The 23,387-nt window shown below is 41.4% G+C and overlaps 1 protein-coding gene across 1 annotated transcript in view; it reads left to right on the forward strand.

Moving 5' to 3' along the window:
- Window positions 1-23,387, forward strand: part of LOC149191908 (ubiquitin family protein) — a 195,131-nt gene that overhangs the window by 56,922 nt on the left and 114,822 nt on the right. The gene's annotated exons all lie outside the window — the stretch shown is intronic.

Genomic DNA, 23,387 nt, shown 5'->3' on the forward strand with positions numbered 1-23,387 from the left:
ACATACTATGCAGTAGGGTAGCCATTTTTTTCCTGCAGGAGGGAATTCTTAAAGTATTTAAGACTATCAGAAATTTCATGTTTTATAGTTGTCAATATATTTGGAAATACATGTTGGACAGAGCCATGACTCTCTTCCATGGTCTACCTTCATCATTCATTGGAAAGTTAAATTTCTGTTAGTCTGTTGGTTAAATGTCATATGGAGCTTCCTCAGTTGACCGTTTGGCTTGCTTAGATACTCTCCTAACATAATACATCTAACCGAAAGTTTATGTGGTTCTAAATTCTGGAATGAACTCTGTAGTGAATCATTTTATTCTACACTCTAAATTAACTAGATAGCTATGCTATATTATAGTGTAGAATTTATGCCATTATGGAAATTATCTTATGTTTTGATTGATTTGGATCATTATTCAATTCAAGTACATGGGTGCTGGTTTATGAGGTAGTCAGGATTGATGCCGCTGTATTGTCAGACCAATTTCTTGCATGTAAAATTTTAAGAATTGCTAAGTGAGGAGTAACAGATATGTATGATGTTTCTTCTGGAAACAACATGCTAGAACCATTGTATCTGCTTACTCCTGCATCCAATAAGGTGCATTAAAGACTTTCTTCTGTGATTCCTTGAAGTTTTACTTGTGAGCTTTTTCTACAATCATGAACCTCAAATGTCACTTTTCACAATTCATTTGTTTGTCTTCCTGTAATCATATTTTTCTTGGATATCTCTATTGGCAGCCTTCTTATTTGGTTTGGTTTAGGACCTACTTAGATTTAGACAGGATATACTCTAGGCATTGTCTTGATGTGCTTGTCCCATTGGCTGCTATTCGTTAATCAGGGAAGTAGTACAGTTTTTTTCTTTTCTATGTTTGGAAATTTTCCTTTTTGTTCATTTCAAAAGGCTTCATCTTGCTTTTTAACTACTTACTTTTTTGGGGTTCTTATGGTTTGCCCTTGTGTTCCTTACCCCAGGGAATTTAAAAAACAAACAAACAGGCCTCACCCTAAGTAACAGTACATGTCCCTTATCGGAGCGGGTGTGCTGTGTCTATATCCCATGTATTGAACATGTAGACATGCTAGTGTTGAATTTTCCATGCAAGAGTGCAGTAGGTACAATTTTCTGCAAGATAATTATTTCCTAATGATCTTCAACCGGTATTTTATGCCACTATTATCATTAAATAACTACACTTCAGAAAATCTCAATGGAAACAGTAAAAATCCAAGGTTACTTGGAAGCGGGAGCGGGGAGCAACATTTTCAAAAGTTCCTGGTTTTGGAGCGAATCGGGAGCAAATTTTTATATAATATATAGTTTTATATATTTTGATGCACATATGTCAACAAAAGCATGTAGAATGATGAATTAGATATAAAAAAACATAAAAACATGCATTGAACCATATAACATCAATCATCTAGAAGTTATAATCTTCATCAACCACATTCACACGTTAGTAACATACAACATACCGGGTCTCATGTTTCATCAATCTTAAAGTTTCAGGCTTTCAAATTTCAATATATAACATTTATTATCAATTATCACTAAAGTTGTACTTGTAACCATGACAACAAAAAATATCTAACATGAAATTAAATGTTTCAACTTTCACGAAACATCATATTCATAATTCATTACCAATGAGTTATAATTGCCAACTTCAAACTTCAAACTTAAATTGTCATATATTGTTTACAAAAAATATCATAATAAAGATGAAAGAGTCGACAATTATAAAAATTACTAGAAACTAGAAAAGACAAGTAAATCTATTATCCATTGCTAATGCTTGGGCCTCTTGCCACGAGAATGGCCTAATTTCTGAGAAGGTCGTGGTGGTCTTCTGGGAGTCTCGGGAGGAGGCATAGTCGGACGACCAAAACCAGAAGGCACATGCCCTCCATGTGAGGATGTAGATGGAGGTGGTGGCAGGAAATGCAAAGTTGTTGGAACTCAGGCATTGCTATTGGATGGTGGGGGTGGCATGGATGTTATTGCTTCATCATCATCCTTCAGAAGATCTGTTTCCAATTCTTCTAGATGTAGAGCACCATCCTCCAAATTATCTTCTTGGTTGTTGTACCATGTTTGTCATGCATTGTTTACAAAAAATATCATAATAAATATGAAAGAGTCAACAGTTATAAAAACTACTAGAAACTAGAAAAATACAAGTAAATCTATTATCTATTGGTAATGCTTGGGGCTCTTGCCACGAGAAATGCCTAATTTCTGAGAAGGTCGTGGTGATCTTCTGGGAGTCTCGGGAGGAGGCATAGTCGGACAACCAGAACCAGAAGGCACATGCCCTCCATGTGAGGATGTAGATGGAGGTGGTGGTGGGAAAGGCAAAGTTGTTGGAACTCAAGCATTGATATTGGATGGTGGGGGTGGCATGGATGCTGTTGCTTCATCATCATCCTTCAGAAGATCTATTTCCAATTCTTCTAGATGTAGAGCACCATCCTCCAAATTATCTTTCTTTGGGTTGTTGTCCCATGTTGTACAATATGATGTATCCTCACGAGTCCGATCACAATAATGGCTCAACAACCTCAAGTTGTAATGCACATAAACCAAGCTTTCTGCCCGGTTTTCATTGAGTCTGTTTCTTCTCACATTATGGATGAAGCTATAGGTGCTCCAACACTTCTCTGCAAAAGAAGTATTTACAACCTGTGAGATCACTTTTTTTGCCAATTTTGGCAAACGTCCTTGGTCGCCATTTGCATCCCACCATGTGATGGCATCAAATCTGTCCCTATCTTCCATTGCATGCAAAGAACCAAACACTCCAGTGCTAGTGAAGTATCTGCCTAATTCAAGACGTAGATTAACACACTCCTTGTTAGGGACCAACTTGTCTAATGCTTTCATATATCCTTTTTGTACTTCTGGATCTGTATGAGGTTTGGCCCTAACCTCACCCCCTGTTGCAGGTTCGCCCAACCGATATGGAGAGTTGTATTTTGGCATAAGGATATACACCAAAGCATGTAGTGGAACATTAAGTTTATTCCACCGTGCACACACAAAATCGTGAATCATATCATACAAGTTGGGATCTTTTTCCTGAACAATATCTTTTATTTTCCCCAACATGTTATCCATTTGCTCATACACCTCCACAATCACTGGTTTATTTGTTTCTTCAAAACGAATCATGGTATAAATAGGCTTGGTTAATTGCAAAAGTTCCCTCACACGTGCCCAAAATTAGACCATCAAGTGCAGTTTCCTCCACCTATTCAAAACCTTCCCTGTCAACTGCGGTTGGAGCCTTGCCCTTTAATACCTCCCATTGTTGACTTGATACGATGCTGGCCAATGATTCTCTTACCTTCAAAAGACGCCTAAAGGTGAGGTCATAACTAGCAAATCTAGTCTTCGCAATCTTCAATAGGTCCAAACTTGAGTGACTGCGGAAAAGGCCATGGGTATTGCTATGATTGGTAGTAAATTTTATCATTCTCTTGTCTCTCTTGTACAAATCACCAATCCATCTCTATTGATGTTGTTTGTTTTTAATAATATCATGCATCAAAAGGTTCATTGTGTGAACCAAACACCCAGACCAAAATATGTTGGGGTATCTATCCTCAATAATTCCTCTCGTTGCCTTATAACTAGAAGCATTATTAGTGATGACTTGGATGACATTGTATGGCCCAATACGTTTAATTGTTTGAAGTAATGGTTTTGCAATGTTGATGGCGGTCTTGAATTTTTCAGAGTAATCATATGCTGAAAGGAAGATTTCACCACTAGTAGACACAACACGAACATTTATCATTGACTTACCTTTTACATTCGTCCATCCATTAGATACAATGGATAACCCATGCTCATTCCAAGAATTTGTCATCTTACCCAAAGCATTTGTTATTTTTTCCTTTTCATGATCAAGTCCCACGGTTCTAGCCTTGTCATACCCAGGGCTCTTGTATCCTTTGAGGGCATCATTAATGGTAGAAACCATTTCATTTCAATAAGGTGAGCAAAGAACATTGAATGGTATCCCACATGCAGAGAGAAATCGGTAATTTTTGCATCTACATCATTCCTACACCCTTCGTCAAGGAAATCTGATATGGTTCTATGCCTTAAAGGGATGGTTGTTTCCATGCCTCCATATCCACTGGCTTGGGAGGATGCTGATGGAGTTCTTTGTCTAAGTGATTGTGGGCTATCATGTTCAAAACCCTTTGATATTTTAGCTCTGTATTGGGCTTCCTCCTCTTCCCTTATGTATTTGGCTGTTTGTGGTGCTGGCACGCTTACACAAGTTTTGATTCCTACTTGTTTTTCTCCATCCCATGGCATTTTCCCGCAGAGGTGCTTTCTAGCATGGGTGTATGAGCCTGTGTAAGTTTTTTTTCAATGGAGGCATGTAAATCTAGTGGTTCCACCCGCTTTCCCTGCTTTAGACCTAGAAACATATTTCCACAATGGGGTTTGGACTGCTTTCATTTTTGTGCCCTCATCACCTCCACTCTTCTCTTCCTCCTCACCAAGGTACTCCTCATCCTCTCCAAGGTTTTCAAATCCACCAAAACCCACTTCCTCATCCTCTTCATCATGATCAACCCTCCTTCTACTCTCCAACACCATAATAACAAAAAAAGGAACTAACATCAAGAGAATGCCAAGCCATATAGCCATGTTCTTTGGTGGAGTTATAGTTTCTTTCCTGCAATAAAATGGAGGAATTCGAATGCGAAAGAGAGAAGAGAACATTTTCAGTTACCAATAAACATATAAAAAACACAAATGCTAGATTGGAGTCTAGTTCCTACCTCTTTGGCCTTCAATCCCAAGCTCCAATCTCCCTTGTAAGCTCCTCAAGCTCCCAAGCAATCCTCTCAATCTCTCTCAATCTTCCTCCTCAACTCAAGCTCCAATTCCAAAAGCCCTCTCTTGCTTTCTCAATGTGAAAATGGTGAGTAATGGGAGGGGAGGAGGGCCTTTTATCTCATTTTTCCCCTCCCCTCCCTTGCTCGTTCGTCGTGCGCCTTTTTTGCCCACGGGAGCAGTCGGGAGCATTCGCCGACCGCTCCTGCCTTTAAAAAATCGCTCTGGGAGCGGTCAAGGAGCTAACACTCTTGACCACTCACTCATTCACTTCCGAAAAAATAGGGAGCACAAATTTTTTTAGGGAGCACGCTTCGGGAGTAGTTCGAGGGGGGCGGGCGCTCCCCCGCAACCTTGGTAAAAATCATAGAAAGACAGCAATGCACAATAGAGACAATAATTTTACATTGGGAAACCTAACCTTGGGAGAAAACCCAACAACTTTTTTGAGGATAAATTGTTCTTCAGAAAGGTTTACAAATCATATATTTGTCTAAAAACTATGCCAATATCCAAATCAAAATACAAGTGAAAGTTGGCCAATTCGCTGTCCTTTGAGGTTAGCTCCTTTATCCCTTCTTTAGGCCTATTTTACCTATAGCCAACGACCTTCCTGTTGCTCGTGTGGCCTTCTTGGTGCTCTTGGGGCCTTCTTGTTGCTCCTACGACCTTCTTGCTCCACACATGCTACTGTTGGAGTTTCTAAGTTTACTTATTTAGAAACCCTTCATGCACTTTATCCGATTTATTCCTACCTACTTGTTATTTTCCTTAACAAGTTATTTACAATGTAAATACTGAAAATAAACACTAGTGCATGCTCAACATATTACAGATCAACAACTAAAAAGAAACAGAAACAAACACACCATATGACACCATTATTTTTGGACCAATGTCCCCGGAAAAACCCAATGTGGGAAAACCGGTGCAGCTATCTGAGGGTTTTCTTATTAAGCAATATCAGAGTACAATCTGGGTGCCGAAACTGGCCTACCCAACAGAGAATTTCCTTGGCAGTAATACCTCTTGGTTTCTGACAAATCTCCTGGCTGAAACCCCGGATAATCCTTCCGGTAGCTCCTTAGCACAAAATTGCTCAGAAACCCTAGTGTTTGCCCAATTTGGACTGCGTCAGCCTCTCCTAGCCCAGCGCTGGCCTTGCGTCAGCCTATGTTGGCCTGCGTCAGCCCCAGGAGGCCCTGCATCAGCTCTTTGGGTCTCTACGTCAGATACGCTAGCCTCTCTAGTGCTCTGTGCAGCACTTGGCTGCCTCTCCGTGGCCCTGCGTGAGCATTGGCAGCTCCTGCGTCACTATCTCTGGCTGCTCTGCTGCTCTCCTGACACTATCTTTGCCTCTCTATTCTTCTGTACTCAATGCCCCTCAGCGGCTCTCCGATCACTGATTCTATCTCTCTTAGCAAACCCCGCTCTGGAGAATAGAATGACTGATCACTCTGGTGTGTTCTCCAAGTGACCCTCAAGCCTCCTCTTATACTTTTCCTGTTGACATATCAATGGCCGAGATTAAGTCCCTAATCAACGACTAAGATTAGATTTGGCTTGATCCATGTCTTTTGGACCATTCTAACACAGATTCATATTAATACACATTAACATTTTATTTTCCATAAGTTTAGAATTAGAGACTCCATTAAAAATATCAATTATTTTAATATCTCCTGATCTGTTTAGAATTTGCCCAAACCCTTTCTGGGTATTGGAGATCTCATGTGCCCCAACCTCTCCACCAAATTTTGTGGCTAGAGCACATTCGATGCTACCCCAAATCAACACTCCCTCTTAGCGAGGACTATGCTTTAGCAATACTCCTCACTGAGTATTACTCTGATCATCTAGCATCAGTACCTGTGCTAATGTTAGGCCTTCTTGCCCAACATCCTCTGCATTGCTGCATCCTGTACTGCTGCCCATGGTTCTGCCGCTGCCACTGTTGCATCTGTACAACAGCTCTCTCTGCATCCGTGCTGCTGCTGGTCCTTTCTCCCAGCACTGCATCCGCATTGCACCTCCTCTCATCATGCTGCATCGTGCTACCCACTGCTGCACTGCAACTCAGTTACTGAGAAGTAAGTAACTGATCTGCCAATCTGACCTCCCTGTTGGGCTAGAGACACCCATTGATGCTAAAGCTCCCTCTGCCGCTGACAAGTGATCCCTCTCGGACCTTTGCGCTGCTGCAACAACTCCCTGCATCTTGCACCGTTGCACACCTCTCTGTGCCATCCTACACTAGTGCAACACTCTTGTGCCTCTCGCACTGCTATAGCCTGCTAGCCTCGCGCTATCTCGGGACTCTTGCACTGTAGCTCTCTCTGCTGCTCCATCCGCATCCGTCTCTACGCGACTTAGCCAGTCCTGCTACTCCTCTTCGGGGCTCCCGTAGCAAGGTCTAATCCAAGAGGTTGGGTACCTCGAGGATCCTGCCCCTCATCTTCTGTAGTCCGCCTGACTACAGCTCGATGTCTCCCCACTTCTGCTCAAGTGGTGCGTGTGCACTCATGGCACAATCATCGTCTGTCAAAACTTCCTTCTCTGCCCGTTCTGGCGCTGCCTTATTCTCGAAAGACTCTCCCTTACTCTTCTTCCTTGGACACTGGGTCGCATAATGACCCAGCTCCCCATAGTGGAAGCACTTGATCTTGGAGAGATTCTTCTTCTTATGCTTTTCCTGCTTTCCCACAGATGCTAGGGCAACATCTTCCTCCTCATGCTTGACTTTGATCCCCTTGCTGCTGCTACCCGTCTTCGATTGCCGTCTGATCTCTTCTTTGCGAAGAGCTGCCCACATCTCGTCCCAAGGTGGGAGAGTCCCTCTGCCCAGTATACTCTGGACAAATACCTCCCAGTCTTTTGAGACAACATTCAGGGCTGTCCTCACTATCAACTCCTGATCCGGTGTCACCTCTATAGCAGTCAACTGATCTCGGATCTCATTCAGTCCTCCGAGGAAGGTGTCAATCGGTTTTCCCTTCTGCATCTGATACGACCTCAACTGATTCTCAAGGAGCATTCTTCTCTGCACAGAAGTATGCTAGTATAGCTTCTTGAGAGCCTCCCACATCTCAAATGCCGTTTCCTTTTCGGTTATGTGTGGTACTACATGATCCTTGATCCTTTCAAGGATAATGCTCTTGGCCCTTGCCATTGCTTCCTCGTACTTGTCGTTTTCATTGGGGTCGACTGGGATAGCTATTACCTTCAAGGCGAAGTTATTGACATGATTTCTATCAAGTACGGATAAGATTTTGGCCTTCCAGACTGCGAAGTTCGACGCTTCGTCCAGTTTATCCTGGTCTCTTACTCCGTGTAGTGCCATGATGCTCCTCTACTTCCCTCCTGGAAGTTCTCTGTTCGACTCCTCTAAGTCTCTACTTCCCGTCTGGAAGTTCTTTTCTGGACTCCCTCTGAGTCCTGATTTCCCTCCTGGAAATCCTTCTGCCACTGTCGAGATGCTCCCTACTCTGATCGTCTTGTGCAACCGCACCACTGATCCTGGTTCCTCGGCTAGAAACCCTCGGTAGCAACTCCTCTGGCCTTGCTCTATCAGGCATTGTTCTAACTACAGTACCTCACCAGCTCCACTCTGCAATATTCCCACAGCCTTCTAAACCCCAGCAACTTGAAGGTGAGAGTTCTTAACTTTGCGCAATCCGACCGCCTCAGCCAACTGCGTCAGTGTCCCAGCTACCGTGTGGCTCTGCGTGAGGCTCCTTTTGCCTCCTTAGCTTCTGCGTTGCCTCTTCTTGGCTCACCCTTGATGACGCAAGCACTGCGTCACCCTTCCCTTGTTGCTGCTCTGCTAGAAACAACTTTTGTCACCTCGGGACAGCTGTTTTCTGCTGCTATTACTCCACTCGGCTGATGTCGTTAGTCCTCCTGTGATCTGCAATCACCCTCTGATACCATGTTGGAGTTTCTAAGGTTACTTACTTAGAAACCCTCCATGCACTTTATCTGATTTATTCCTACCTACTTGTTATTTTTCTTAACAAGTTATTTACAATGTAAATACTGAAAATAAACACTAGTGCATGCTCAACATATTACAGATCAGCAACTAAAAATAAATAGAAACAAACACACCATATGACACCATTATTTTTGGATCAATGTCCCCGGAAAAACCCAATGTGGGAAAACGGTGCAACTATCTGAGGGTTTTCTTATTAAGCAATATCAGAGTACAATCTGGGTGCCGAAACTGGCCTACCCAATAGAGAATTTCCTTGGCATTAATACCTCTTGGTTTCTGACGAATCTCCTGGCTGAAACCTCGGATAATCCTTCCAGCAGCTCCTCAACACAAAATTGCTCAGAAACCCTAGCGTCTGCCCAATCTGGACTGCGTTAGCCTCTCCTAGCCCAACGTTGGCCCTACGTTAGTCTATCGTGGCCTGCGCTCTCCCCAGGAGGCCCTGCGTCAGCTCTCTGGGCCTCTACGTCAGATACGCTAGCCTCTCTGGTGCTCTGTGCAGCACTTGGCTGCCTCTCCATGGCCCTGCGTGAGCACTGGCTACTCCTGCGTCACTATCTCTGGCTGCTCTGTTGCTCTCCTGGCACTATTTCTACCTCTCTGTTTCTTTGTACTCAATGCCCCTCAGCTGCTTTCCGATCACTGATTCTATCTCTCTTAACAAACTCCGCTCTAGAGAATAGAATGACTGATCACTCTGGTGTGTTCTCCAAGTGACCCTCAAGCCTCCTCTTATACTTTTCCTGTTGACATATCACGGCCGAGATTAAGTCCCTAATCAACGGCTAAGATTAGATCTGGCTTGATCCATGTCTTTTGGACCATTCTAACATAGATTCATATTAATACACATTAATATTTTATTTTCCCTAAGTTTAGACTTAGGGACTCCATTAAAAATATTAATTATTTTAATGTCTCTTGATTTGTTTAGAATCTGCCGAAACTCTTTCTGGGTATTGGAGATCTAATGTGCCCCAACATCTCCACCAAATTTCGTGGCTAGAGCACATCCGATGCTACCCCAAATCAACAACTATTGTCCAAGAGGGATAAGAGAAATGATGAAGAGAGATAAGAAACTTGCTCTTGTTTGGTGGAAAAAATGAGACATCACACCCTCTATTTATACTTGTCGAATGAGGTGAAATAACCCAAGGGACACACCCCTTCATAGGCTGGGCAGACTTGTCTTTCTTAGGCCGACTTGTCACATCACATCAAAATTTTCATAATTCTTCTGCGTCGACTTGAAAACCATTTAGCCACACTGGAATACCTCCTGATGCTACTCAAAAATCAACACTCCCTTGCTAGGTATTCTTCTTAGCTAAAAACAAATTTCCCCTTAGCTGAAATCTCCTCCACAAGAAAAGTTCATGAACTTGCTATGTCAATTTAGTGTCTCCTTACATGCATGTCTATAGAAATAGATCACTCCATCCTGGAGCAGGCAATGTGAGTAACGCGGGCAATTTACCCTTGGTCAAATCATCACAGGGCTGCGGGGGAGCCCCCCCTTGCACCCGCTCCGAATGGAAGCACTCAGGGAGGACACTTCCAAATCACTCCTGTTTGGGAGTGAATTTCTGGAGTACGCATCTTCAAAAATATTTTTGCTCCCTTGCCTGGAATGTTTGGTTCTTTGCAACCTTTGGCAATTTTTTTTTTGTGGTCAAACTGGAGTGTTTGGCTCTTTGCATGTAATCAATGATAGAGATAGATTGGATCCTGTTGAAGGGTGGAACATGTATGGCCCTAGGGGACCTTTGGCAAAATTAGCAGTTAAAGTGCTTTCCCAAGTGGTTAATACTTCTTCTGTAGAAAGGTGTTGGAGCATCTATAGCTTCATCCACAATGTCAAAAGAAACTGCCTCAATGAAAATCGAGTAGAAGTCTTGGTTCATGTGCACTACAACTTGAGGTTGTTAACACTATTGTGAGTGTTCTCGATTTGATAGAGCATATATCACTTGGGACAACAACCCAGACGAGGATAATTTGGCGGATGGAGCCTTACTTTTAGAATTGTTGGAAGTAGAAATTTTGGACGATGAGGATAAAGAAATAACAAAAACATCAACAAAAATGCCATCCCCATCCACTAGCAGGGCTCAAGTTGCACCAACTTTGTTGTCACCTCTATCTGCAACATTGCATGGAGGTCATGTGCCTTTTGGTTCTGGACACGGTTCATGACCATTGTAGAGTTAGACTATGTGGGAGGAGACTCTCATTGTTCATAGATAACGAGAAAAGAAATTAGAAGTTTGTCATGGCAAGAAGAAATTTTAGTAGATAGTAGATTTACTTGTCTTTTCTAATTTCTACTTTCTAGTACTTTTTATAACTATTGACTCTTTCATATTTATTATGGTATTTTTTATAAACAATATGTGACAATTTAAGTTTGAAGTTGGCAATTATCTCATTGGTAAAGAATTATGAGTATGATACTTTGTGAAACGTTTCATTTCATGTTTGATATTCTTTGTTATAGTTTGGTAACGATTTTAAGTACAACTTCAGTGGTGACAAATGCTATATATTGAATTTTGAAACTTTGAAACTTTAAGGTTGATGATAATCGAGATGTTGTAACTTGTGGAACTGTGGTTGATGAAGATTATAACTACTAGATGATTGATGCTATATGGTTTAATCCATGTTTTTATGCTTTCATAAATCAATTCATCATTTTACATGCTTTTGTTGACATATATGCATCAAAATATATAAAAATATATATTATATAAAGAATTCTCCCAAAGATGCTCTTGAACCGAAAGCTTCTTAAAATTGTTTCTCCCGCTTCTCGCTTCCGCTTTCGCTTCCACTTTCGCTTCCAAGCAACCTTGAATCAGCATGGCCTAGCCAAATCAGCATGGCTTCTCAGGTAAATGTATCCATCTCTGCTGGTCAAATCAACATGACCTAGCCAAATCAACATGGCTTGAGAAAGTTTGCCCCTGGGCAATTCACCCTTGGCCAAATCAACATCGCTGTATGGTAGAAAGTTTGCCTCAATGCTGCAAGCATTAATACTCCTGGCCATTCATCCCTAGCCAAATCAACATGGCCCAATGGGTGAATTTATCATTCTCCTCTAGTCAAATCAGTATGACCCCGCGGGAGAATGTCTGCTAGATCTTGTAAAAAAATCAACACTCCCTCTCAATGAGGGAGACATTCTACATCACGCCAAGCTTGTCTCTGAAGTATAACAAACATCATTCTAGACAGAGGCTTGCTGAGAATGTCTGCAATTTGCTTGTCTGTGGATATATATTGGAGCTTCTCTGCTCCCTTCTGCACCATGTCTTCGACTATATCCAATTGTACCACATAGGTATCTCAACACGTGCTTTACCACATGCCTCGCTTCAACCATAAACTGGCCAACTTCCTTCACTAGATCCATCACCATAACTACTTTCTGGTCACCTTGATTGGGTGCTCCCTCTAACACTAAAGTAGATCCTCCTGTGGAAATCCTGTCTGCTCCCTTTGTCACGAAAGGAAGTCCTTCTGCCACTGTTGCTCCCTTTGTTATTGAAGCATACCCTCCTGTCTAGCATGGTCCCCTCATAGTAGGCAAACTACTTCTAGAGACCTCTCATATATAAGCGTCTAGTCTGACAATCTCAACCCATGATATCCTCTTGGAAGGCTGCCCCTTCCACTCTGCCTAAATATTTACTCCTCTTGAACTGGAAGCTCTTTCGGTCATCTGGAATGGTCCAAAACTTCTTAACAATTTATACAACCCTCCCTCTTGAACACCAATCACTCTTGTTGAGTCTATGCTCGAGCCCTTAGGCCATAGAAGAACTTGACCATTTGGTGACTAGAGCAAAAGCCTCCTTGGTCCACTCCCTCTTTTTGGGAGAACCCTCTTTCTACAAACCTCGCTTGGTACTTCTCGATGCTGCCATCTGTTGCATGAATCGTTGCCTTGGCAACCTCTGCAATGGACCTATTCTTCCTTTCTGTGAACCCCATTCAAGAGGCCATGGAAAAAGAAAAGGATTATAAGCAAACAATCATTTTTTGATATCCAAAGCATACAAAATAAATGGACAAGAGGCTGACCAAAAAATCAATGGTGAAGAAAAATATGATTGGAAGTACTTATATCTTAATCTAGGAAGAAATTGCTGAGGGCTTTTGGGAACTATCAACTCCCTCTTGATGCTTTCCTCCTAGCAGAAATCATTGAAGTCCTTGGAAGTATACTCTCCTCCATTATCTGACCTCAAAACCTTGATCTCCTTTCCTATTTCTACTTGAGCCTTGAACTTCTGGAACCTATTGAAGACCTCATCCTTGGCCTTCATGGGAAAATATCATTAATGAATGTCAAAAGAAGTATTCTTTCCGAAGTCCATTTGCAATCTCATCAAGTTTAGATTTCTTTGTCTTCTTTTGAGGTTGATGTTCATCATCATCATCAACATCAACATCGGATGTTGATGCATGCTGCTTTTACTTCCTTTTCTTCTGAGGGCACTTGGAGGCATAATGTCCGAAATCATGACGATTGAAGCACCTGATCTTTGAAATGCCCTTGTTATGATTGTTGACTTTTCTGATTAGGGCAAATGACTATCATAGCAACTCCAGGGGCAACTTAAACAACAAAGATTAAAGGAATGGCAAAGGAAAAAGGAATGCGGGACATCAAGGAAATGGTCGACCCTCCAAGAAATCAAGGAACTCCAGGTATGAAGAATCAAATGTTGTTAACAATAAGCAAAAAGAGTACTATCTTATATCGTCCCTCTCCACTGCCTCTCCTTCGGACAGTTTGGTAAATTGGCTTATTGATAGTGGTGCCTCAAGGCACTTCACTAGATACAAGGAAGCCCTCTCTGATCTAATAGAAAAGGAGACAAACTTGGTGATCATCCTTGGAGACGATGCCACCTATCCCGTAAAGGGAGTAGGGAATGTTACCCTTCAATTGAATCAAGGTAACACCATTCATTTGCAAGAATTACTATATGTACTTGATCTCAAGAAGAACCTGGTGTCCATTTCAGTAATGGAAGACAAATGTTATGAAACCAGCTCACAAAAAGATAGAAAGATAGATCAACGCCTTAGAAATAAGTGTCTTCAAGGGGGCAACCTCCTTTACATTACACAAATGAACAATTCTTAGACAATTCAAATGACAAAACCTCCTTTCTATATATAGGAGTCTAAGGGGTCACAATATAACCAAGCCGACCTCACAATAATAATATAAAGGCACACAAATAACAATAGAGGGATTCTATGGGTCACACCAATAATAATAAGGGATACAACGACAATAGTAATGGGGGAATCACTAATATTATAGGGACCTAACATGCCTCTCTCTTTCAAAAAAGTGTTGTCCTCAATGCTTGAGTAGTTATGGATGCTTTTGTATAAAATTCTCATCCTCCCATGTGGAATCTTCAGCGGATAAGTTCTTCCACTTGATGAGATATTTCGAAATTGATTGATTTCGCAGCTATCGAGTTCTTGTTTCTGTGACTGCTTCCAGTTCCAATATAATTTTTCCTTCCTCGTCAAGTTTTGGCAATATTGTTTGAACTGGGAGCTTGTTGCCTATAATCTTCTTTAAACATGAAACATGGAAAACTGGGTGCACTCGAGAAGTTGCAGGAAGCTCCAATTTGTATGCCATAGTACCAGTCTTTTGCAACACCTTGTATGGACCATAATACTTTGGTGATAATTTATTATCCTTCTTAGCTTGCTTGAGGGACATTTGTTTATATGGTCGTAGCCGTAGGAATACCCAGTCACCTACATAAAAACTTCTTTCGCTGCGATGTTGATCTGCCTGTGGTTTCATTCTATTCTGCACCAACGTGAGGTTATCCTTTAAGAGTTGGAGAAATTGTTGTTGATGCTCGATGTGATGATCCACTGCTTGAACCTTAGAATTTTCTCTTAAATATGATGTGATGGATGGTGGATGATATCCATAACGTGCCATAAATGGGATCATTTTTGTTGCAGTATGGAAGGAAGTGTTATACCACCATTCAGCCAGAGGCAACCATTTGACCCATTGTGTCTGTTTATCAAATACAAAGCAATGAAGATATCCTTCCAAACATTTGTTTACTATCTCAGTTTGCCCATCAGATTGAGGATGATAAGATGAGCTATGAGCTAACTAAGTACCGATATAAGAAAGTAATTCTGTGCAAAAATTTCCAGTGAAAATGGGATCTCTGTCGCTTACAATAATCTTTGGGTTTCCATGTAGCTTTTGAATTGTTTCCACAAATGCAGTAGAAACTGTACTGGCTCTAAATGGATGTGATAATGCACAAAAGTGTGCATATTTGGTAAGTCTGTCAACTACCACCATGATGACACTCTTTCCTTCGGACTTCGGTAAACCTGTGATAAAATCTATTGAAACCTCCTCCCAACGTTGGCTTGGAATGGATAAAGGTTGTAATAGACCTAGGGTCTTAATTGTTTCAACTTTATTTTGTTGGCAAACCAAACATTTTGCCACAAACTTTTGAATATCCTATTTAAAGCCATCCCAAAAAAAATCCTTCTTAACCCTGTGGTAAGTTTTTAAAAATCCTGAGTGCCCTCCTAAGGGTTTAGTGTGCAATTCCATAAGAATCTTTTGTTTGAGTTGGGAATTCTTACGTAGGTATAAGCGATCTTTGTACCATAATGAATCATTTTTCCAGCTAAATGTATCAGATGTATTGGAATCTTGTTTTAACTTTCGAATGAGTGCTCACACTTCTTCATAATTCTTCCATTCCTCCCTTGCTTCGTTTATCCAATCTGTTTGGATAATAGAAATGGCGCACAACAATGCTTCTACATCCTCATCCTTTCTTGAGAGTGCATCTGCCACAACATTTTGCTTCCCTTTTTTGTAGATGATTTCAAAGTCATAACCCAACATCTTTGTGACCCATTTTTGTTGCACTTCAGAGGATAATCTTTGTTCTTACCCTGAAGTGTCTTCCCATTAGGTAGGGTTGCCATTTCTTAAGTGCATGTAGTATTGCCAACATTTCCTTCTTATAAATAGCTTTGTGTAAATACTTTCCCTTGATTGGACGACTTTCGAAAGCAATGGGTCTTTCATCTTGCATTAAAACAACATCAATTCCATTTCCTGAAGCATCACATTCCACAATAAAGGTTTTTGTGAAGTCCGGTGTAGCTAAGACTCGTGCTTGGCACATTGCCTCCTTAAGATGTTCGAAGGCCTTTGTTGCTTCTGGAGTCCATGAAAATGCATCTTTCTTCAATAATGTTGTTAGAGGTGCTGCTATTCTCCCATAATTCTTAACAAACTTGCGATAATACCTTGTCAACCCAAGAAATCCTCACAGATGCTTTATGGATGTGGGGATTTTCCATTCCATAATCGCTTTAATTTTGTTAGGGTCTACCTTAACACCTTCATGAGATACAATATGACCCAGATATTTCACCTCTTGTACTCCAAAGAAACATTTGGAGTTTTTTGCATATAATTGTTTTTCCTCCAATAGTTTGAGCACCCTGTCAACATGTTCAACATGATCTTTCCAAGACTTGCTGTAGATTAGTATATCATCAAAAAATACTAACACAAATTTTGTAGGGAAGGGTTTGAAAATGGAATTCATCAAACCTTGAAATGTAGAAGGTGCATTGGTAAGGCCAAAAGGCATGACCAAAAATTCATAATGACCCTCATGAGTTCTAAATGCTTTTTTCGAAATGTCTTCAGTCTTCATTTTGATTTGATGATATCTTGAACGAAGATCCAACTTGGTGAAGTAAATTGATCCATGCAATTCATCCAATAATTCATCAATGACAGGAATGGGAAATTTATCTTTAATATTTAGCTTGTTGAGCTCCCTATAATCCGGACACATCCGGCATGATCCATCCTTCTTGTGCACCAATACTACTGGAGCAGAGAGAGAACTTTGACTAGGTTGAATTATACCAACCTCTAGCATTTCTGCAACCATACATTCAATTTCACTCTTTTGGGCATAGGGATATCTATAAGACTTGATATTTGGAGGAACACTACCTTGAATCAAATGAATAGCTGATCATGGTCACGAATAGGTGGGAGACCTTTGGGAGTCTCAAATACCTTGAAATGATTGTCCAAGACTTTTTGGAGATCTAGAGGAATATATGATTTCGATGTGGGAACCTCTAGCGAACATAATTGTGCAATTACACCTCGTTGTTCTTTCTTTAAAGCTTTGTCATACCGTTAAAGTTGATTATCTTTCCCGGTTTCCCTGCAATACCCCTTAATTCAACTTCTTTTTCTTCCGCAGAAAATTTCATGAAAAGTTCTTGAAAATTAAAAGCTATTATACCCAAGGATTGTAGCCATTGGACTTCTAGTACAACATTAACACCACCCATTGGAATGGAAAGCATTGGGCTATTCAATACATATTCTCCCATGGATAGCTTGATATTATGGCACTTTCCAGAGCAATTTATGGTTCCTCCACTTGCAACCATCACTTGACACTGTGGTGCTGGATATAGGAAGCAATTCAATTCTTTTGCTATCTAACAATGAAGAAAATTATGGGTACTTCCCGAATCAATCAACACTATTACCTTTTCCTTCTTGATATGTCCTTCTATCTTGATAGTTTGAGGAGTGGCAATTCCAGCTAATGCATTACAAGATATGGCCGGATTCATTTCTTCTTTAACTAGGGTTTGTTCCTGGATTATATCCTCTTCTTTCGACATTTCTTGTTCCTTTTCTTCCCCCTCTTCACAATCTATGTCAAATAATTTCTTCTCAGCACACTTATGACCTTTAGTGTATTTGCTATCACAACTGTAACAAAGCCCTTTTGCTCTTTTTTCTTCCAATTGTTGTGGTGTCAACCTTGTAGGTTGTGGAAGGCTAGGGGCTACAACACTTCCATTTTTATAGTTGTGAGTGGTAGGCTTCTTGGTTGCCATAATTTTGCTTTCCATTTTTCTTGCTAACCTGAATGCCTTCTCCAATGAATCAGGTTCCCAAAGGTGAACCTCATGTTGGATATTATCCTTTAAAGTCCCTATGAACACATCAATCCTATGCTCCTCTAGAATGCCTTCTCCAATGAATCAGGTTCCTAAAGGCGAACCTCATGTTGGATATTATCCTTTAAAGGCCCTATGAACACATCAATCCTATGCTCCTCTGGAATGCCTTCTCCAATGAATCAGGTTCCCAAAGGCGAACTTCATGTTGGACATTATCCTTTAAAGTCCCTATGAACACATCAATCCTATGCTCCTATGGAATATCTTTTACCCTTATGTTCAATTTTTGGAAGTCCTCAATGTGCTCCATCATTGAACCCTTTTGTTTGAGATTTATCAATTGGCTAAAAAAAGGTGTTTCTCTTTGTATTCTCATAATGTGCTATCATTTCCTCTGTGAAAATTGATGACGTAACAAGTGGTTTACGAGAAGAAAGCCCTTTATACCATAAAAATTGATCTGGTTCTAAATATGAAGATGCAATATCTACTTTTTGTAACTGTGGTACGCCATGTAGATCAAAATATTTCTCCATCTGTAGTATCCAATTTATCGGATCCTTGCCACCAAACTTCCTCATCTCGCTTTTTCTTGATTTTAGGAGCTCAATCTTGAAACGATTGTAACTTTGTAATTTCAGATTTCCAAGTTCTAAAATTTCGTCCTGTAGTAGCCCTCTGAGTCCTCTTTCTAACCCCGAAAGTCGGATCAAGATTGGATTCTGTAAGGAAGCGTTATGTCAAATCTCCCACGATGACTGGATTATAGATTGGTTCAATGGAGCGAACTTGTACGAAGTGCCACGTGTCACTGTTTCAACCTTAGGACTTGAAACCGATACATAGAAAACTATAGTCCGTCCTCGTTCTAAGACTTCTTATGAAATTTCAATTTGATGCTCAAAGAGAAAGTTATGACGATATTCCTAAGGTCACCTGTTTAGGATGTAATTCGGGAGCCTGCAGAAACCCTATATGTCTCAGATTATATCTTCGAAAACATAGCGAGACAAGATCTGAAATTTCGACCCGAGCTTCACCACAATTTCGGTTCAAATGGGTTTTAATTTCAGAGTCTGATCCTTCGTAGAACAAATACTATAGTGAAAATTCCATCATGACATGTTTGCTATGAAATTCTGGAGCTTGCAAAAACCTTAACTTCCTCAGATCATATCTCCGAAAATATAGCGAGACAAGATCTCAAATTTGGACGCGAGGTTCAGACAGATTGCTTTTCAAATGGTTTTTCTTTTAGCTTTTGAAACTTCGTAGCGAAAAAGTTGTAGTGAAAATGCCACGATGACCTGTTTGGAGCAGCGAAACCCTAGAATCCACAACTTTGATACCAAATGTTATGAAACCAACTCACAAAAAGATAGAAAGATAGATCAACGCCTTAGAAATAAGCCTCTTCGAGGGGGCAACCTCTTTACATGACACAAATGAACAATTCTTAGATGATTCAAATGACAAAACCTCCTTTCTATATATAGAAGTCTAAGGGGTCACAATATAACGAAGCCGACGTCACAATAATAATATAAAGGCACAAAAATACCAATAGAGGGATTCTATGGGGCACAATAATAACAATATGGGGACAATAGGGGCACAACAATAATAATAAGGGATACAACGACAATAGTAATGGGGGAATCACTAATATTATAGGGACCTAACAACAAAGGATTCAATGTGGCTTTTATTGATGGAAAGGTATGTGTTTGGTGTTGATTTTTGGTAGCATCAGATGTGCTCTAGCCATGAAAATTGGTGGAGCCTAAGGCACATGAGATCTCCAAGACCCATAAATCGTTTGGGGAAATTCCACCCGGATGGAAAGATATTAAAATAATTAATATTTTTAATTAGACCCTAAGTCTAAACTTAGGAAAATTAAAATATTAATGTGTATTAATATAATATGGGTGAGAAAGTTCTAAATAACAAGGATCAATCTAGATCTAATCTTAGCCATTGATTAGGGACTTAATCTCGACCGTTGAATTGTCAACATGAAAGTATAATAGGAGGCTTGAAGGTCAGTTGGAGACACACTAAGACACCAAATTGATCAGTTAGTTTGATTTTCTGGGTGAGGTTTGTTGGGGTAATCGAGAAAGTGCTCTGTTGCAGCGAGGGGAAGTTCGGCAGGATGCTGAGAATACATAACAGAGAGACAGTGAAAGTGCTGGAGAGACAACGCAGAGCCAAGGAGGGTTGATACAGAGGCAGCCAGGACTAACGCAGAGGCTAAGGATGCCAGCGCAGAGGACGCAGAAGGCCGTAAAGTTGATGCAGGCAACACAGAGGTTTGCAGGGCTGACGCTGGGCTGAAGAGGATGCGCTGAGGAAATTCTGTGGGGCAGACTGAGACGCAGTTCCAGAAGATAGCTTGGAGCAACTTTCGCTGTCCAGCTCAGGAACAATCAAAGTTACTGTGGGGCCAATCATTCCGTTGCTGGTTAGTCGGAATATCTGTCTCCAGAGAAAGGTACTATTGCCGAGGACAATCTCTGAAGGGTGAGCCATTTCTGGCACCCTAGTTGTATTCAGAAATCTACATAATAATAAAACCCTCATATTTGTTGCACCGGTTTTCCCGCATTGGGTTTTTCCGGGGACAATTGCCCAAAAATAACATTGTCCCTTGTGTTGTCTCAGTTTATTTCAGTGGTTGATCTGTATATTTGTGAAGGTTGCAATTATGTTTATTTCGATGTTTATATTATTAAATAACTTGTTAATGTAAAGAACAAGTAGGAGATAATAAACCAGATATTGCAGTAGGGGTTATGATGTATTAGATTCAGAAATTTTCAAATGGTATAAGAGCCAGGGTGCAGATCACAGGAGGTCTAAAGACACTAACAAAAGAAATCTAAAAATTTGTAGCAGAAGCAGCTGTCCCGAGAGACAACGCTCTTCCAGAGCTGAAGAGGCAAGGGAAGAAGTGACACCATGCGTAGAGGGTGATGCAGAGGCTCATGCAGAGCCTGCGTCAACATTTTGAGCTAAGGGAAGCGCCATCGTAGAGACAGAAGGAGGCAGATCAGGCCTATGCAGTGCTCGGTCATCTTTCTCAGCTAGGAAGGATCGACGTTGAGGCCAGAAGGAGCTGATCCGGCTCTCACTGTGATTGCGCAGAGCTAGAAGGGCTCAGATTCTTCAGTTGCCAGGGCTAAGGGAGTTGTGCAGATTGTGATTTGAGGAGCTGGTGGGACGCTATTTCTGTCTGTGCAGAACAGTGTCTAAGGAGACAGAACCAAGGTAGAGGGAAGCACTACCTCGACGGATTTCTAGCCAAGAAATCCAGATCTGAGTTGCAGCAGCAAAGGGGGATTGGAGAGGAGTGATTTGATAGTTGGCCGATTTCCAGGAGGGAAGTCGAGACTCAGAGGGAGTCTAGAAGAGGAGTAGAGATTGGAGTGAATGGATTGAAGGATCAGGACAGATTATACGGGGCTTCCAATTTTGTCATCTGGAAGGCCAGGATCCTAGCAATCCTGGATAAACATCTCATCAAGGACGATGCCTTGAAAACCGTAGCTGTCCCATTTGACCTGAATGCTAATGAGAAGTATGAGGAGGCCGAGGCGAGGGCGAAATGCATGATCCTAGATGGGGTCAAAAATCATGTCATATCACATATTGTTGAAAAGAACACAACAAGGGAGATGTGGGAAGCGCTGACCACCTTATACCAGGGCTCTTCCGTGCAGCGGAAGATGTTATTGGAAACTTAGCTGAGGTCATATCAGATGCAGAAAGGAGAGGAGATAGATCACTTCCTCCTCAGGTTGCAAGGAATTCACGACCAACTACTTCCGTGGGGTCTACACCGGATTCAGAGTTTATGGTCAGGACTGCTCTAAATGTAGTCTTTGAGGACTGAGAGACGTTTGTCCAAAGCATCTTGGGCAGAGCGACTCTCCCTAGTTGGGAGGAGATGTGGGCAACTCTTCGATAGGAAGGGATCAGGGGGTTGACCAAGGTGGGGAGTAGTGGTAAGGGAGTTCGAGTTAGTAAAGAGGAGGAGGAGGATGCAACTCTAGCATCTGCGGGAAAACAAGGGAAGAGGAAGAAGAAGGACATCTCCAAGGTCAAGTGCTTCAATTGTGGGGAGCTGGGCATTATGCATCTCAGTGCCCCAAGAAGAAAGGCAGGGGAGAAGCTTTCGACTCAAAGGCAACTCTAGCAAAGGAGGAAAAGGATGTTGAGATTGATGACGATTGTGCCATGAGTGCTCATGCACCTCTAGAGAAGAGGTGGGGTGACATCGAGTTGTAGTCAGGAGGACTACATGCGGAGGCATGATCCTTGAGGTGCCCAAACTCTTGGATCACATCTGACTCTTGGAGCCTTTAATGACAGTAGCATGATGACAAGTGTGGAGTGGAGCAAGTTGTGATGGAGCGCAACGCAGGGCTAGAGTGCATAAGTCTGTAGCAACGCAATAGAGGTTGCAACAAGGTGAGAGGCACAGAGGTGTTTGCAGCAGCGCAGTGGCAGCAGAGGGAGCACAGGATTTCAGTAGAGGTAGCTTCAGTATCATGAGGCTTCACATTGACTCGGATGTTAGTGGTTGGGAGAAGTCAGTTACTTACTTCTCTGTAATTGAGTTGTAGTGCAGCAGTCAGCAGTGGCAGTGCTATGAGCAACATTTGCAACATGTTGAGAGGTAGCTGCAGTACAGATGTAGCAATGGCAGTGGCAGTGTCATAGGCAGCAGTACAGGAAGCAATAGTGCAAAGGATGTGAGGCAGCAGGCCAAGCATCAACACAGGTACCGATGTGGAGGATCAATGTGATGTTTCAAGGGTGAAGCATTACTAGCACATTCCTCGCTAAAAGGGAGTGTTGATTTTTGGTAGCATTGGATGTGCTTTAGCGATGAAAATTGGTGGAGAGGCTAAGACACATGAGATTTCCAAGACCCATAAATCGTTTGGGGAAATTCCACTTGGATGGAGAGATATTAAAATAATTAATATTTTTAATGAGACCTGTTGTCGCACAGATTGTCACGGCAACACTCAGACCGGGGGCTGTCACCATGATCCCCGATCTCTCCGTTTAAGCCTGTCTTCCGCGGCTAAGGGGGGTAGACCCTATAGGAAAATGGATGACCAACTGTGAACCAGTTGAGTTGGGAGACACGAAGGGAAACCAACACTAAGTTGATTTTATTAAGTTAATAGACCAGTGCCTTATAGAGTTAATGGCTGAAAGATTATCTATCAAATGCTGCGGAAAGATGAACTCATTAACAATCATTTACCATCAGATAACTCAAGCAATGCAAGATATTCGATAAACGCACAATGCTTTAATAGTGATCCAGCGATTAAAACTCAATAACGATATTCCAGCGATTAAAAATTTCGAAAGATAAATGCTTTAAACAACCACGTAATTTCAAATGTTAACCAGAGATCACATTCATATAGCTAATCTTTAAATGATC

Source organism: Pinus tabuliformis, chromosome 2_2, assembly GCF_031772625.1.
Source record: "Pinus tabuliformis cultivar Carrire ecotype Pingquan chromosome 2_2, CPIR1, whole genome shotgun sequence".
Taxonomy (NCBI): Eukaryota; Viridiplantae; Streptophyta; class Pinopsida; order Pinales; family Pinaceae; genus Pinus; species Pinus tabuliformis.